This window comes from Callorhinus ursinus, unplaced genomic scaffold (assembly GCF_003265705.2).
Source record: "Callorhinus ursinus isolate GAN/ISIS: 27379988/994484 unplaced genomic scaffold, GSC_fseal_2.0 scaffold2, whole genome shotgun sequence".
Classification (NCBI taxonomy): domain Eukaryota; kingdom Metazoa; phylum Chordata; class Mammalia; order Carnivora; family Otariidae; genus Callorhinus; species Callorhinus ursinus.
Window position 1 is genome coordinate 63,963,036 of NW_027397064.1, and position 15,722 is coordinate 63,978,757.

The window sequence follows — 15,722 nt, forward strand, 5'->3', positions numbered from 1 at the left end:
AGTTGGCTTAGGTGTGAGAGTATGGGCAATCCTGCTTTTCTAGTCTACGGACTACCTTAGTTATTAAATCCCTTTGCTCTGTGGGAGAATCCTGCTTCAGAATACCCGCATCCCTATGCCATTACCTGCCAGCTGGGAGCCTTTTCAACCCTGGGGCAGCCTGAACCTAGACATCCATCGCCACAGCACTGCTGCACGTGAAAAGGACCCCAGAAAGAAGCTCCCATATCCTTCCTTCTCCCGTCAGATGAGTACTCTCTTTGTACTACTTTGCTTCCAGTTTTGCATGTGACAGAGGCTTTGGAGCCTTGAGGCTTTGAATGAAAAATTCCTCTTGCTTCATGGTTAGTCAGTGGTCAGAAGTTTGTTTGTGCGAGATGGCTCTCCCATCTTAACTGGATAGTTTCCTCCAGCATGAGTCCACAGAATGAAACATACTGACCAAGATACCAAAGGGCTGGGGCGCCTGGGGGCCTCAGCCGGTTAAGCATCTGCCTTCGGCTCAGGTCATGATCCTGGAGTCCTGGGATGGAGCCCCATGTCGGGCTCCCTGCTCGGTGGGGTGTCTGCTTCTCCCACTCCTTCCTGCTCGAGCTCTCTCTTGCTATCTCTTTCTCTCTCACATAAATAAATAAAATATTTTAAAAATTAACCACAGATTGTTCCCTTAAAAAAAAAAAAAAAAAAGATACCAAAGGACTTTCTCCTGGAGGCAGGTCCATGAAGATCTATCAGGTGGCTCAGGAGAGCTGGGTTTCCACCACTTCCCATCTGATACATTAGTTCTCAGCTGCACCTGTACATTGGAATCACTTGAGGGTCTTTTTTTTTTTTAAGATTTTATTTATTTCAGAGGGAGAGAGAGAGCATGAGTGCAAGCATGAGCAGGGTGGGGGGGGAGGCAGAGGCAGGGGGAGAAGCAGGCTTCCCAGTGAGCAGGGAGTCCAACGTGGGGCTCCATCCCAGGACCCTGGAATCATGACCTGAGCCAGAAGCAGACACTTAACCAACTGAGCCACCCAGGCGCCCCTCACTTGAGGATCTTAAAACAAATTATCCTTCGGACATATTCCTCCTGGAGATTTTATTGATTTGAGAAGGATCCCTGGCATTAGTATTTTTAAAAATTCTCCAAATAATTCTAATGTGAAGCCAGGGTTCAACACCACCGAATTAGGGCACCATAGATGGGTCCAGGTTAGGAAGCTGCTAATAGTTACAGTCATTATTATGTTTTTAAAAATGGAGTACAGTCAAGAATTCTACATTTAGTTGTATGCAAAGTTCATTCAATATGTTAAATACATGGCACTCACTTCAGTGATAAGAATTAGGAGGCATGTTAGACCTATTCTAATGAGAATCTGTAGGCAGAGCTTGGGCTTTGGAGACAGACTCAGGGTTGAATGACTTTTGGTTCTTCCAATTACTAGTAGGAAGTGTTGACCCCTTACCCCTCCTAAGCTTCAATTTCCTCCTCTGTGGAATGTACAGAATAATCCCTACTTTATGAATTTGTTAAAAGGAATAAATGAGACAAATAAAGCCTCTGTCATATTAGTAAACACATGGTGAATACTATTGTCTCCCCTTTCATACAGATAAGGATTTTTAGGCCAAAAAAACCCTCTGCTGTGTGTCTTTTCTAAGTAACACAGTTAACTAGCGTAAAATCTGGGACTAAAACTGATGACTTCTAGTTAGGATCTGGTTCTTTTGCAGAATCACAGTAATGCGGCCAATATATTATTTAGAAACCTTAGCATCTTTCCCCTTAAGGGTTGCTTCCAGATGATTATTACCTGTAATGGCTCAAATCATCACGTCTCCTTCCCCTCCTCTTTGTTGAGCGGCATAATTAAATTGACAAGAGGTGGTCGGTGCAGGCCAAGGCATACTGTATGCGGCAATAACAATAATATGCTTTAGAGCAGATAATAAGCCCGCTACTTCAACCGGCCACAGGTGGCACAACTTAGCGGGCTTAAATATGATTCTAGAACCGTGCTGTTCAGTACAATAGTCCGAACTTACCCAACATGTAGCTATTTCAATTAAAATTAAAAGGATTTAAATTAAGGAGCTTTGAAAGTTGACTCAGTCGTACTGTCTATGCTTTAGGTGCTGAGTAGCCATATGTGACCAGTGGCTGCTTCATTGAACAGCACGGATTTGGAACATTTCTATCATCACAGAAGATTCTATCGATGAGTTGTGCTGTGTGAGAGGCCCTATTTGTTTCTTTGGCTTTTCCAGTGTATCTAAATTTGTGAATTGCTCTGTTAATAACTCTTATTTACATAATAACAACATGAGGAAAAAAATGATGGGGTGTGATGAAAATAAGCTAAGAGGAAGAGGGCAGGGAAAAAGAGAAAATAGTTTCTTTCTAAATTGACGTCTGGCTAGTGACAGTCCAAGCAAAAATAAAGTGTCCCCTAGGTTAGTAAGCAGAAACACCCTGGCTAAAGAGTTCATCGTGCTGAATCTGAAAGCCTGGGGATAGTACACTGTCCGATACAAAGGTCTGGCCGCCTGGGTGCCTTAGTGGGCTCCCAGTGGACTTCCGCTGCAGCCGTCACCATGGCAACGGTCAAGCTGGAGGTGGGAGCCCTGACAGCAGGCGGTTGCCCACTCCTCCCAGCAATCCTAAGTGGCCCTACCCACCGTCTCATTAATCAGGGGAAATCCCTGAGAGCCCTATTTAAGAGCAATTTATTGCAGTAAAAAGTGGGACTCGGAAAGAAATTCAGATGTTAAACCTAATCAGCAAATACAGTGGTAGGCCTCTTGCTGTTCACAAAAAAGAAAATCAAAGTACACAGTTCAAATTTTACTATATCCTGTTGCTGCATTTGATTCTCGACTAAGAAGCACTGTCCCCTTTCTCTGCACTGAGATGAAGCTCCTCGTTTGGCGAATGCTACTGATAGTCATCAGTTTCTGTTCTTCCTGGCACCTAATAGGTGGCATTACCCAGCCCCTCCCCCTTTTTAATAATTCAAGTACCTTTGTTGGGAATCAGGTAAGACGATAGGAAGTAGAATGCAATTCTCTTTCTGGTATGATTTATTTTGAGCAATGCAATGGCAGGGGACGTGATATGTGTTACTCCTAGTTAGAAACCCTAACGAAGCAGTGCGTGATTAGCCACGTGCCCTCCCGGAGGCGGCACTGATTCAGAGTGTGGAGCCTTCCCCAGTCTCAATAGCCCGGGAGGTCAGCTTAGAGCGGAGTGCCTCACCCATTTGAGATGGACCTGAAGTGAGACTGGGTTTTCAACCACTGAGATTTAGAGGCTTGTTTGCCTCTAAACATAGCAAACTTTAGAATCTTTTAACTAATACAGTGGCTATGCTAAAATAAATGTAAATAAAAATAAAACCGAAAGAGTGGGAATGTGTTAATTTCAAGAATATCCTATCTATTGTAGGATCAGCTTAAATAAAATAATCAGTTTAAAGGTTTTTTGTTTTGTTTTGTTTTTCCCCATGCCAGTATCTTTTGTCTTGCAAGCAAGATTTGTTAGTCTTGGCTCAGATCAGAGCGAAAAATTAGCCCTGTACAAACTGAGTCTTCTTAGACTTCTTGATGACAAAATGTACATAAAAACATTTGATGATACCTATATGTAAAATTGTTTTTAAAATTTTTGATAAAATATACCAGTTCTTATATTCGAATAAATAGCCATATACGAAAACTATGGGAAAGGTAGCTGATATGTCCTTAGTACTGTTATCTGATATTTTTAATATTATTTTGTGGGGAATCCTGGGGAACAATTTGGAAGACATATTTTACTCTTATTATTTTATTTTTTTTAAGTAGGTTTCACACTCAGCATGGAGCCCATTGCTGGGCCTGAACTCACAACCCTAAGATCAAGACATGAGCTGAAATCAAGAGTCAGACACTTAACCGGCTGAGCCACCCAGGCGCCCCTATTTTTATTATTTTAGATAAATGGTTTAACTTTACTAGTTCAGCGGTGTTTCAACATAATTGATTTGAATGACGTGGATATTAAAAAAAAAAGCCAAATAGATTTTCTAAAGTATTAAGATTTGTCACAATTAAAGCTATATCCCAATTTTTTTAAATGAAATTCAGGATAGCTTTGAACCATGGCAGCCTCCCTACTGTGTCTCCTCAAAAAAGGCAGCTTATTTAGATATATCCATCCTGATGCGCGCGCGCGCGCGTGTGTGTGTGTGTGTGTGTGCTTGCTGTTGTAGCTCATCTATCACCTCAAATAGTTTTAACACTTAGATGTGCTATAAAAGTTTTAAAAAGTAAAAGGTTTAAAGCAGTCATATTATTTTATAATCACAAATCCTAACACCGAACCTTTTAAGCATCCACTGAAGATAAATAAATAGAGAAATCAGAAAATAATTCTGCTGGATTTTATAAATTCTGTCGCTGAGATTTCCCTTCGTTTACCTTGATACTCAGAATATAAAATCTACTTTAGCAACTCTTTTTTTTTTCTTTTTGAAGTGCAGGCAACTTAGAAGTTAAGTAGGATGCCTCAGGGGTGTGCCCTCCCACTCCCGTTCAGGATCTAAGACGTTCTGCCAGTTAGCCAGGGAGGGGAGCCATCACAAAGTGATTACAGGCACATGCCAACCATTTCTCCTGGAATTCAAGTCTATGAGGGGTTTTTCTAATGTGTGTCTTGTTCTTCAGTGAATTTTCTAGGTCGTTGCTGACCCTGCGGTGGAAACCGCAGGCCACCAGATAGTAATGCTGCAGAAAAACTCAGATGCTGTGCTGTTTCTTTGGACTCTCTCTTTCCCCATGTCCCCCGCTGTTAGAAAACGCTTCTATTACATAGGAGCCAGGCCAAGGGCTGTGCTCGGAGTCCCGCTGAGGCTCTAATGTCTGCCCCTACTCAGGTCTCTCTATTAACTCCTCTCACCCCTCCAATAATAAATGGAAATTACATGTTTCTTTCAAGTCCACCGACCCACTCCTTTCAGGAAAGGCCATTTGTCCCCATGCCCCTGGAGCTAATTCTCACTTCCTGCATCGCATCCACTGAGCCAACCTCCTGCCCTGCCGCCTCCTCCCACACCCCACCCCCACCCCCCAGATGCCATTTTACCTCTTCCGGAGATCTGAGCTGGGGTGTTTTGCGGCTTGCCCAAAATGAAAGACTTCAAGCACTGAGTTTTTCCAGGTATGGTATTACTGCGTATTGTTTCAGGAGGGCAAGCGTTTGGGTGTGGCACCTGGCCAAGCATAGTTGTTTCAAGAAAAGTCAATAATGCATATTACAAACATGTTTTGGTGACCAAACACAGCCTCCCAGCTATAGGTCTCCTTTAGAAAAGTGAGGCAATTATCTCAATCAGTCAAGTGAAAAGGTCTATTTATGCTTCAATTCTCTGGCTAATTCAGGCAAAAGTAAAATTTTCATCTGAATGATCTCAGTAATTGGCTTGCTGCTTCGCTTTACCAGTGAAAACTTGACAAAGAAGCAGAAGCTGTTCCATACTGACAGGGTGGTAGAAAGCATAGGGAACTTGTGCGTGGAAAACATCTATGAGAAAGTACATAAGTGGAGACTTTGTTGAGAGATTCCAACAAAGAGAGCTCCTAACCGTAGTACTGGTAAATATATGTGTTCGGTTTTTTTTCAATCTAAGTTCAAAACTTTATGTCGGTCTCTTAACTGTTACATGTCTTTATTTCTTCTTTTGATGTGATGGACGTGGAGATGTACCACCCACATTCGTAACGGGGCAAACCTCTCTCTCTTTGGAGGATGACCTCAGCTGCAGAGAGAGATGTCTTGCTCAAAAGCATGACCTACCTGGGGTACTCACATCCAATGACTGGTCATGGTGGGGACATAAAGATCTGACATTTTTGGCTCACTAGGGGACAACTCCAGTGGGCCATATCGGCTCTGGGGCTCCCTGTGAGTTGGCCAGAGGCCTTGTCAGACCTGCATCATAGTTCAACTTATCCCTCTGTCCAATTGCTTTTTCGCTTTGCTTCCACAGGTGTTGATACCTAATAAATACCCTACATGTCCATCTTCATTTTAGAATCAGCTTCTAGAAAACCCCATCTGACATTTGGTACTGGGAATGCTCCAGAAAATCAGTTAATAAGAAGTTTGGGAGCTGCACTTACCACTTGGCTACTGATGTGGATTTCCTTACTGATGGTATATGGAGCGTGGACATTTCCTGGCCTAAAGTACTAGGCCAGTGGGGATGGCAGAACTCTAAGACAATAGACGACAGGTGATGACACATAAGCACGAAAACAAGGAGGATACAATCATAATGAGCAGCAAAGTTAAAGTGGCAGCCAGGGAACCCTGACCTACAGAGCGTTATGGAAACAGTTAGTAGAAACTGATACATCTAGAGACAAAGTAGATCTCTTTGGGTACTTTTCAGTTTATACCAAGGCATAGCTTTCTTCCATGGGGTGAAAGCAGAAGTGGACCCATTTCACATGACTCGCTGGGGAAATCTGTGCTTCCTACCCTGCAACTCTGTAGGCTCCACCAGATTAAAGGTCCTAATTCTCAGGGCACACTTGTATCAAGGAGCTAAAGATTCCCATAGAACCTATGCTCCTGCTGCTGCCTGGGCATTTTGGGGCAGGGAGAAGAGTCCCCATCCTTGTAGAGGTAATTGACGACCTTGATCATCAGGAAGAGATTGGGCTGATGTAACACCCTGGGAGCATGAAGGAATAACCGCTTAGATGCCTCTTGGGTCTGGCTCATACCACCAAGTAAGCCACCAAGACTAGCAGAGGTGGTTGCTGAAGCAGAAGCGAATGTAGAATTTATTGTGAAAGAGGGAGATAATGAGTATCAGTTGTGGTTCACGACCAGCTAGAGTGGCAGGGGCTGTAGTTCACTCACCAAACCCTTCTACGTTTTCCAGAATCCTAGAAGGCCTGCTCCCTGAAATTTAAATGAAGAAGTGTTTCTGAGGGGTGGAATGTGGAACACACGTAGCTATGCTACCTTCGAGGGCTTCTCTTCAAGGACAGATTTTCCCAGCTTCTGAGAGTGCTCCTCTACTATAGAGTGCCATGTTTCCCCAGAGCACCCCCTTCCCAGGGTGGACTACACCCAAAGACTGGTCGTGGCTAGTTATAAAGGCCCAGCCGTCTTCAGCCCACCAAGGGCAGAGGAGCCGTTTATGCTCCAGAGCACCCCAGTGGGGGTAGCCTGGTTGGGGCTTCGTTGGGTCTGCATCAGAGCTTGATTTCTCCTTCCTGATCTGCTTCTTCCCATTGGCTTCCACAAGTATTGAGCCCTAAAAAAAAAACTTGCTCAACTCCATCTCAGCATCTGCTCCCGGAGAACACAACCCCGCACCACCAGCTTCGCAAATGTTCACTCCTCTCCATTCTCCTCCTCTTTTTCTCTCTCCATCCAGGCTTTTCCTGCTCTCTGAAAGTTCCTTAACTTTAGGCCACTCGGTTTCTGTGAAAGCCCTAGTGTATCTGCTTTTGATAACCAAAAGAACCCTGAGAGGATATTCGATTTTACGAAATGGTAATACGCCATTCCAGCTTATGAAAGTTTTTGTGGGAACACTCTACTTCCGGATAGCAGGGGAAACCTGTATTCTCGAACAAAACACTCCTTTGCCCCAGTCTTACATCTTTATTTAAGTTCTAGACTCCTGTTTCCCTCCATCATTTGTTATTTTCATTAAGTATTCCAGAATCAATTCAATGTCCAAAAAGAACGCATCTTCCTTCTTGTAACCTCCTAACGTCTAGTAATGATGTATCTGTTCTCTTAAATCCTTTCCCATACTCCATTTACAGTATTTCAAACTCATAATCTTGCCGTTACTCGTAATCTTTCACACCTCAGTAGGGCTTCAAATAACTGAACTTTTCTTGGCCACAGTCACCCAGACCCCTATCCTTGCTGGTCTGGAGGGACCCTGCCTATCTTGTGCACCACTGCCCCCTCATTTTCTAGCATAGTGCTCTAAACAGAGTAGGCCCTCAGCAATTATTACTATTTTCTTCCCGAGAAGATTTTTACTCTGGCATTCTCATCTTCCCAAACCATCTGTGTACTGCAACTACTCTGATTTGTGATGTCTTTGGGATTTCCCTATTTCCCTAAGGAGGTAAGTCAGATTCTTTGGTCTGGTTCTCAGAGCTTTTCAGTATCCAAATTGATCTGAATTGATTCTCATCTGATTGTTCATTTGTTCCAAAGGTAAATCACCTGCTCTTAGCAAAGTCCCTCTGCTCTGCACGGAAGGGTGTGACTTGGTCCTGACTCAGACTCTCCTCGAGCTGATCATAAAGTGGAATATGGAATGTCCCCTACCAGCTGAAATTCTCCCTCCCCTTGAATCTGACTTCTTCGCCTCCCTTTCAGCCAGTCATCTTCCCCTCATCTGAAATTCTGCAAATGCACCCTTCATTACTGTACCACAAATGTATCAGCAAACATTTTATGTGTCTACTATGTTCCAGGCACTAAGCTGGATGCCAAGGACATGGAGAGTAGAGACACATTTTCTGTTCTCAGGGAGTCCTGTAGAGGGAGTAGGTACATAAATAAGTGAGTGCAGTGGACCGTGAAGGGAAATGTCTGCACTGGGTATAAAATAGCAGGTAATCCAGTTTCAGGAGAATCAGAAAGGCAACATAAAGGAAGAGACATTTGAGTTTTCCCTTGAAAAACAAGCAGAAGAACAAGCAGACGGTCATTGGAATTGAGCTATTAGGACAGGGTTGTGGGGTGTGTGTTCTGGACAAAAGGGGCATGCTGAACAAAGGCAGTGAAAAATAGAGTAGTGCACACGGTCTAAGCAGTCTGTCTTGTGGGCAAAGGAGGACATGCGAAGTGAAGACAGAGCTCGATGAGCAAAAATGTTGGAAGTGTTTGTTGTGCCCAGATCTTGGGTGATCTCGTGGGGCATCCCAAAGAGTTTGGATTTTATCTTGTTGGCAGTGAGGAAGGACTATCAGAGGAGATATTTTATTTTTTTTTATTTTTTTAAAAGATTTTATTTATTTATTTGAGACAGAGAGAATGAGAGATAGAGAGCACGAGAGGGAAGAGGGTCAGAGGGAGAAGCAGACTCCCTGCTGAGTAGGGAGCCCGATGTGGGACTCGATCCCGGGACTCCAGGATCATGACCTGAGCCGAAGGCAGTCGCTTAACCAACTGAGCCACCCAGTCGCCCCCACAGGAGATATTTTAAGTAAGCGAGCAACATGATCAAATTTGAGTTGTAGGATGTTCTTACAATCGTGTATTATGACTGCACTTTCAAAAATATAAATCTAGTGTCCAAGAGTAAGAAAACAAGTTGTTTGAGGACAGTGACTTGTATATAATAGGAGATGAAGAAGGATCCATTTTCTCTTTGTTCTATTGTCAATAAAAGGTTACCTTAATTCAGAATTATGAAACAGGTATTTATATGCGCTCTGTGTACACAAATATTTTAAACACCAAATCACACAGAGTCTGCTTTAAGCAAAGCAAAACAAAAATACTACTAATCAGGTGTATTACAGGATACTATTTACAAGAAATTGGATCTTTGTCAAAATATCCTTCCAAATTTCATTTGAATAGGGAGTTCCTCTCTGGCCCTCGTATTTGTTCACACATCATTACTTGATGAAGGAGTTGAATAGTTGAGGAAGAAAAATGTTAGCAGGATCAATCATAATAAAGTTAACACTTCTTTGAGATGATAATGTAATAAGCCATTCACAGGAGCTGGTTTCACACACCGTTTAAAGACTCTGTTACCCAGAGGGAGGGAGGTATTCCTGCGTGTTTTGTGACAGCTCACTATGTAAGAACAAAGGATTTATACAAAATACAAAAGAATGCAACAGTAGATACAACTTAGAAACCGGTTTTACTCTGCTGCAAACAAAGGGACAAGATATTGTACAATATATAATAAAAAGTACAGCATAATACAAGTGCCACTAATAAAAGAAACTTAAGGATAAGACTTAAAAATGCTTATTTGTGATTTATATATATACACACTGCAATAAAAAGCCACAATAAATACACGAATTTCCATGTCATTCATAATAAATACTGAAAATATAAATACAGAAGACTACATCTAATATGAATAAATTATTACAACATAAGATCCAGGTTAAGTTCTGTTGAATATTATTGTAGCTTATTTTATATACCCTTTGGCATCTTTGATGTTATAACTTATACACAAGAGAAATCAATCTAGAAACTGTGTGACACACAATATGACGTTTTAGTGTAAAGCGATTGTATGTATGAATTGTTTGATTTTCTTCCCTTTCAACTTTTCTGAGTGATTAAATTGAACATAACAGTAAGAAAATGTCTATTGAAATACTGTTGAAATTGAGTAAAAGCGATAACAGAAATCAACGAAGATAAAACCAATCACAATGTCAACAAAATGTTACAGTGAGTTTATCTCACTGAGTTTTTAAATTACTGTTTTTGTCAGCAAAAAACAAACAAAAAAACCCAAACCAAAACAAAACAAAAAAGCACTCTCAAAAGACTTCCCTTGTGTAAAGACCATTTCCAATGTCTGAATGGTTCAACATAGACTGAAGGATAACACTCAAGTCCTTTGGATTCTTTGATCTACCATTACATTCAGCTCACTCAATTTCACCAGAATTTGCAAATGTTCCAAATTGCTATGGCATCTGGAAAGTGGAGATACAGTTGACATCTAAGACTATGATCAAGATAAAGATACTGCAAAAGGTGCCATTTGTCTATGCAACCAATTATACATATATATTTTAAATGGGGAAAATGCATTTTGACCAATGTCAAATGACCTTTTCCTATCAAATTGATATACCCTGTGACACTGAGGGAAACACATTGAAATAACAAAGTGCCATTTTCTGCATTAACAGGCATTAACCAGTACATATGTATTAATAGTTCTATCTTAAGAGGCTATTACACCAGAAATGCAATAAACTAAAATGAAAGCAGATCAACTTTACTAAGACACAATAAAGGCTGAGGTTCTTAGGAACAGAGTTGTAATCTACAGGTTTTTAAAATTTTTTAACTATGTCTGTACTGTAAATGTCTAGCATTTATTTTACATCAAACACTTTTGAAACATGTTTCACAAACTACGCCTCAGACTTACTTCCATAGAGGTGTCTAGAGTCAATTAAAACATGGGCCAAATTATTCAACATTCTTTACATAAACATTCTATAGTTTTTTTTTTGTTGTTGTTTGTTTGTTTTTTTAAAGCAAAAGGGTTATTTCCCCTAGTGTTATTTGTGGGGAACAACCACACCGATGTGGCTGTCGTTTCACCAAGAGCATCCGAGTTGGGGAGAGAAGCAGCTGTATCTAGATTGAAAAAAAATCCCATGGAGAAAGGAAACATTGATTTCCGGAGTGCTCCTCATCTTCCAGTTAGTTCTGACTCTGAGTTGGAAATGACTCCGAGCAAACAGAAAATGCTCTGAAAGCTGCAGGGGGTGCTTGGGTCAAGTGATGTAATCAGAAAAAAAAAAAAAATCACCATCTTCCCAGACTCCTCCCTTCGATTTCAGGCCTTGTCAAGATGACAAATTTTTAAATCATTCTGCTGATCCCTGAGAAGGCAGGCAGCCATTGTTTAAAATAACATGGGGACAAAGGCTGGGATCAAATGGTGGCTGAGTAATTCTTCAGAGTCATTTTATTCTATAGCAGACTCTCCAAAACTAGTCACATCTTCCCCAGAAGGAGTGGAAAAGCTTGAGATTCTCATTTGTCATTTTAGGGTAAAGAAAGATTAATGAGAAGGTACTTATTTAGAAGCAAGAAGGTAGAAAATGCTCACTTGATGTCATTGTAACTTCTCAGAAAATTGAGCAAGTCAAGTCACTTGATCCTAACTCTGATGTCTGTCACTGGGGATCTGAAACAGTCACCTTTCTTAACATTACCTCCTGACATTACAGCAGTGGTGAACACAAATGAAAAAATAAAAATAATTAAAAAAAAAAAACTACCGTCATATTTGTTGAAAGCAGGTTATGGTATTGAACATGGTCTCAATACTCACATCTTTGTTTTTTAAGAATCTGATTTCTTAGGGGACTTGCGGAGTCATCAACTACAATAATCATCAAAGTAAGGGGAAACCCAATGTCCTTTGAGTCTGCCAGGACAATGGCCCAAATCACCACAACTGTTGCCAGGTGCCTAGCCCACAAAGACTGGCCAAGATATTTTCTTATTGTGAGAAAAACCTAGGAGAACTGGATTGTGTTGCCAAGGAAACCGCTTTCCCTAGCAATGTTAAGAATAGATGGGTATCTATCCTGTTGGGCATGCTTGAATGACAGTCCTCCCCAGAGATAGATGGATGAGGCAGATGACCTTTGGAGATCTCTTCTAGACTCAGGACTATAAAATTTGAAGAATACACAAGAATCTCAAACTTTTCATTTTTCACACACAGTTGGCCATTGTGAGTATCCATGAAAAAATTAAACTAGTCTAAGACACCCGTTTGGCATGACTAGCGCCTAATGAATCAAGATTCAGAGCGTAACCTTTGGCAGGGGATCCTATTTAATTATGGTACAAAGGAAATGACTGTGCCAATGACTAAAATTTAAAGTCTATCAAGTTCAGATATCATCTGGGTATCATTAAAGCATCCAAGGAACAACACTTAATTAAAAAAAGAATAACCTCAGGCAACTTATTTCTTAGGCTTAGATATTTACGTTTTTCCTCTTTAGGAGAATTCAGATTTTGATTTTATTTCCTTCCTTCCTTTCTTTTATATTTAAATAAAATTTCCAAAAATAAATAAGTAAAATTTCAAATTCCTTTGAATTTGTTTTAAAGATGGGTAGCTTTCTTTTCGGCTAAGGGGAAAAGCTTGCTGACCAACATAAAAGGAGAAGCAAAACAAAATTGGATAAATTATGTTACAAAGTTTAAAATTCTTATCTAATTTTGAATAGGCTTCCTATGTAGAGACAACAGCAAAACCATATTCGGAGGACACATCCCTGACAGAGGGGTTTCTGGTCTTACACAGTGGGCAGTAAGACTTGATAAAGTTCTCTGGTGCTAGAAGCGCCTCGATAATTTTTAAAGAGATGTTTTCTAAATCAATGTCCTTCCAAATACTCATCAATAAAAAACTTTTAAGACACCCCCAAGCCAGATAAAAATATTAGGAGAAAGCCAAAGTAGGAGGAAAGGCATACCTAACAAAACAGTTATTCCAAAATTGCCACTAAAACCATACAACCAGGCCACATAAATTCACGTAGACAAAGGCAAGGCTAACTTCTACCATCAATTTGTCTTTTCCTAAATACTTCGAGTCAATATACATCATCTTAAAATATTGAAATGGCCTCATACATGTCACAAAAATGAGAGTTACTGAACTGATTTGATTATCACCGTGGTAATGAGTAATGCGAAGAAAGGAATGTCATCATTAGCACATTAAATGCAAATATTGTCCAAAATAAATTCTATCAGAATCTCTTGAAACTTGAGTTCTGCCAGCAATTTATGAGATGAAATAAAATGACACACTGGCGTTGACTTTTCTTGAATTACAAGCAAGTGTAAAGTAGCAACTAAGAAACAATTACCCTGTATAGTGATATATTTACCACAAGTGAAAGTAGTCAACAACATGACTTAAATCTTTGAAATTACTTCATTTTCCATGAATGTAACATGTACCTGTATTTACTAAAATTCTAGGTTATATGTTAATTAGATTACAATAATTGCATATAAAGAATGAACTGGTTTAGGCTTTGAATCTGGTTGTAATCACCTTCCTGCTTCCAATTATTCTGTCTGAATTACTACTGTCAGAGATCAAAACCCAAGGCAGTCCATTTACTCTCCCGACAGCCCAAAGTTAGACTAACCATGGGACCACTCGCCAGGTAAAACCCAGGTCATATCAAGCTTTTGAGTTTGAATTTCTGATAAGAAAGAAAATAAACAAAAAACCCCACCTTTATTGGTTGGTTGGAAGGGGGGGTCTCATGGTTTAATTTGAAAGCTGAGAGGAGTTGAAGTAAAACTTAGAAGTGACTATTTTAAAAAGTCACATTAAATATGCAGATTTGACAGGTAAAATATTAAAGAGCTCTTTTATTTCCATATTCATCACTTTTGACAATAGTCTGTCAGTCACTTTAATATAAAATGTGTCTAAATCTTAAAAATAGTTTCTTTAGCATGTTGGAGCTCGACTTTTTTATTTTTTAAAGCAAGCATCAAATGATCTTTAGAGAGTAAGACGTAACCGATGTGGATGGTGGGCAGCAGATGTTTAACACCAGCTGGGCTCTGAGTTTCGAGATTGTCACTGCCCCTTCTAGGTTTCAGGCTGCCATTTGTGAATCTAGTTTTTCTGGTGAAAATTCTAGTTCAGCTCTGCGGAAACATTACGATTCCCGGGAGACACCACCACTTATTTTGCTTAGATTCCGTCCTCACCCCACCCTGACACCGCCATAATTTTAATGGGCTTTTCGATTGCTGATACTCAGTTAAATTAAGTCAATTGAATTCTTTAATGCGCCAGTAAACATCTGTTGAACTGTGCTATTTGTGTGAAGCTGTGGCATGTGGCTTAGGTATTTAAGTTGCTTGAGCACAAGTTAGCAGATCTCAGAATAATATAATCAGAAGTTGCAAATTTGTGTTAGAATGGAGAGCGATTAAGGCTTTAGACTTTCCATGTTGGTTGTGGTAAAGGATACACAGAGAGTTCTGGTTTCAAATTACACTCGAGTCTTGCCTTTGAAAATAAGAAGGTACTTCCCACTCAAGGCTGGTCTTTTATACACTGGCTACAGTAATAACACTCTAAACTTTCTGTGAGAGAATAAGGACAGATGCCATTTTTAAACAGGAAGGTGAAGTCATATTTGGAGAAATGGAAGGCTTCGTGGCACCTTTTAAAAAAGCAGTCTCTATCTGACTTCTGAGAATGTCCATTTTCCACCTGCTCATTTGACGGTTTCGTAACCCCAGCGAAAACTGAGGTGGCCCGAATGACCTCAGTTTTCTACAGGCTACAAGGCAATGCCTTTGGAACTTGGAACTATGGTTTTGCTAATTTTTTAGGTTGTTTGTTTATAAATAGAAGTAAAGGTGATTATTTTCCACATCATTGTTTCAAAGTTTTCCCGAAATGTTTCCTGGTTTATATATGAGTCAACCAGCTTTGGAAACTATCCGGTAGGAGTTTGCTAGTATAAATTTAGCATCGCTTATATAGACCTAACACTGAAGAAGCAATTAGCTGAAAATCTCTTTTTCATTCGATTCAGTTGCTCTAGCTGAGTCTAGATTTAATTCAGAAATTTTGGACAGGGGGAGAGGAAAAGAAGAGCATCCAGTGAATTTCATTAATTTAGGGAAAAGAAGTATCCTTTTAGTTACAATTTGAATATAATTAGACAAGAATTGATGTCACTTTTTCTAATTCATGATATAAAATCACCAGTTAAAAGAATTACAGTGAGGAATTCTTAATCTCAGGAAACAAACTGAGGGTTGCTGGAGTGGTGGGGGGTGGGAGGGAGGGGGTGGCTGGGTGACAGACATTGGGGAGGGTATGCACTATGGTGAGCGCTGTGAATTGTGCAAGGCTGTTGAATCACAGACCTGTACCTCTGAAGCAAATAATGCAATATATGTTAAAAAAAAAAAAAAA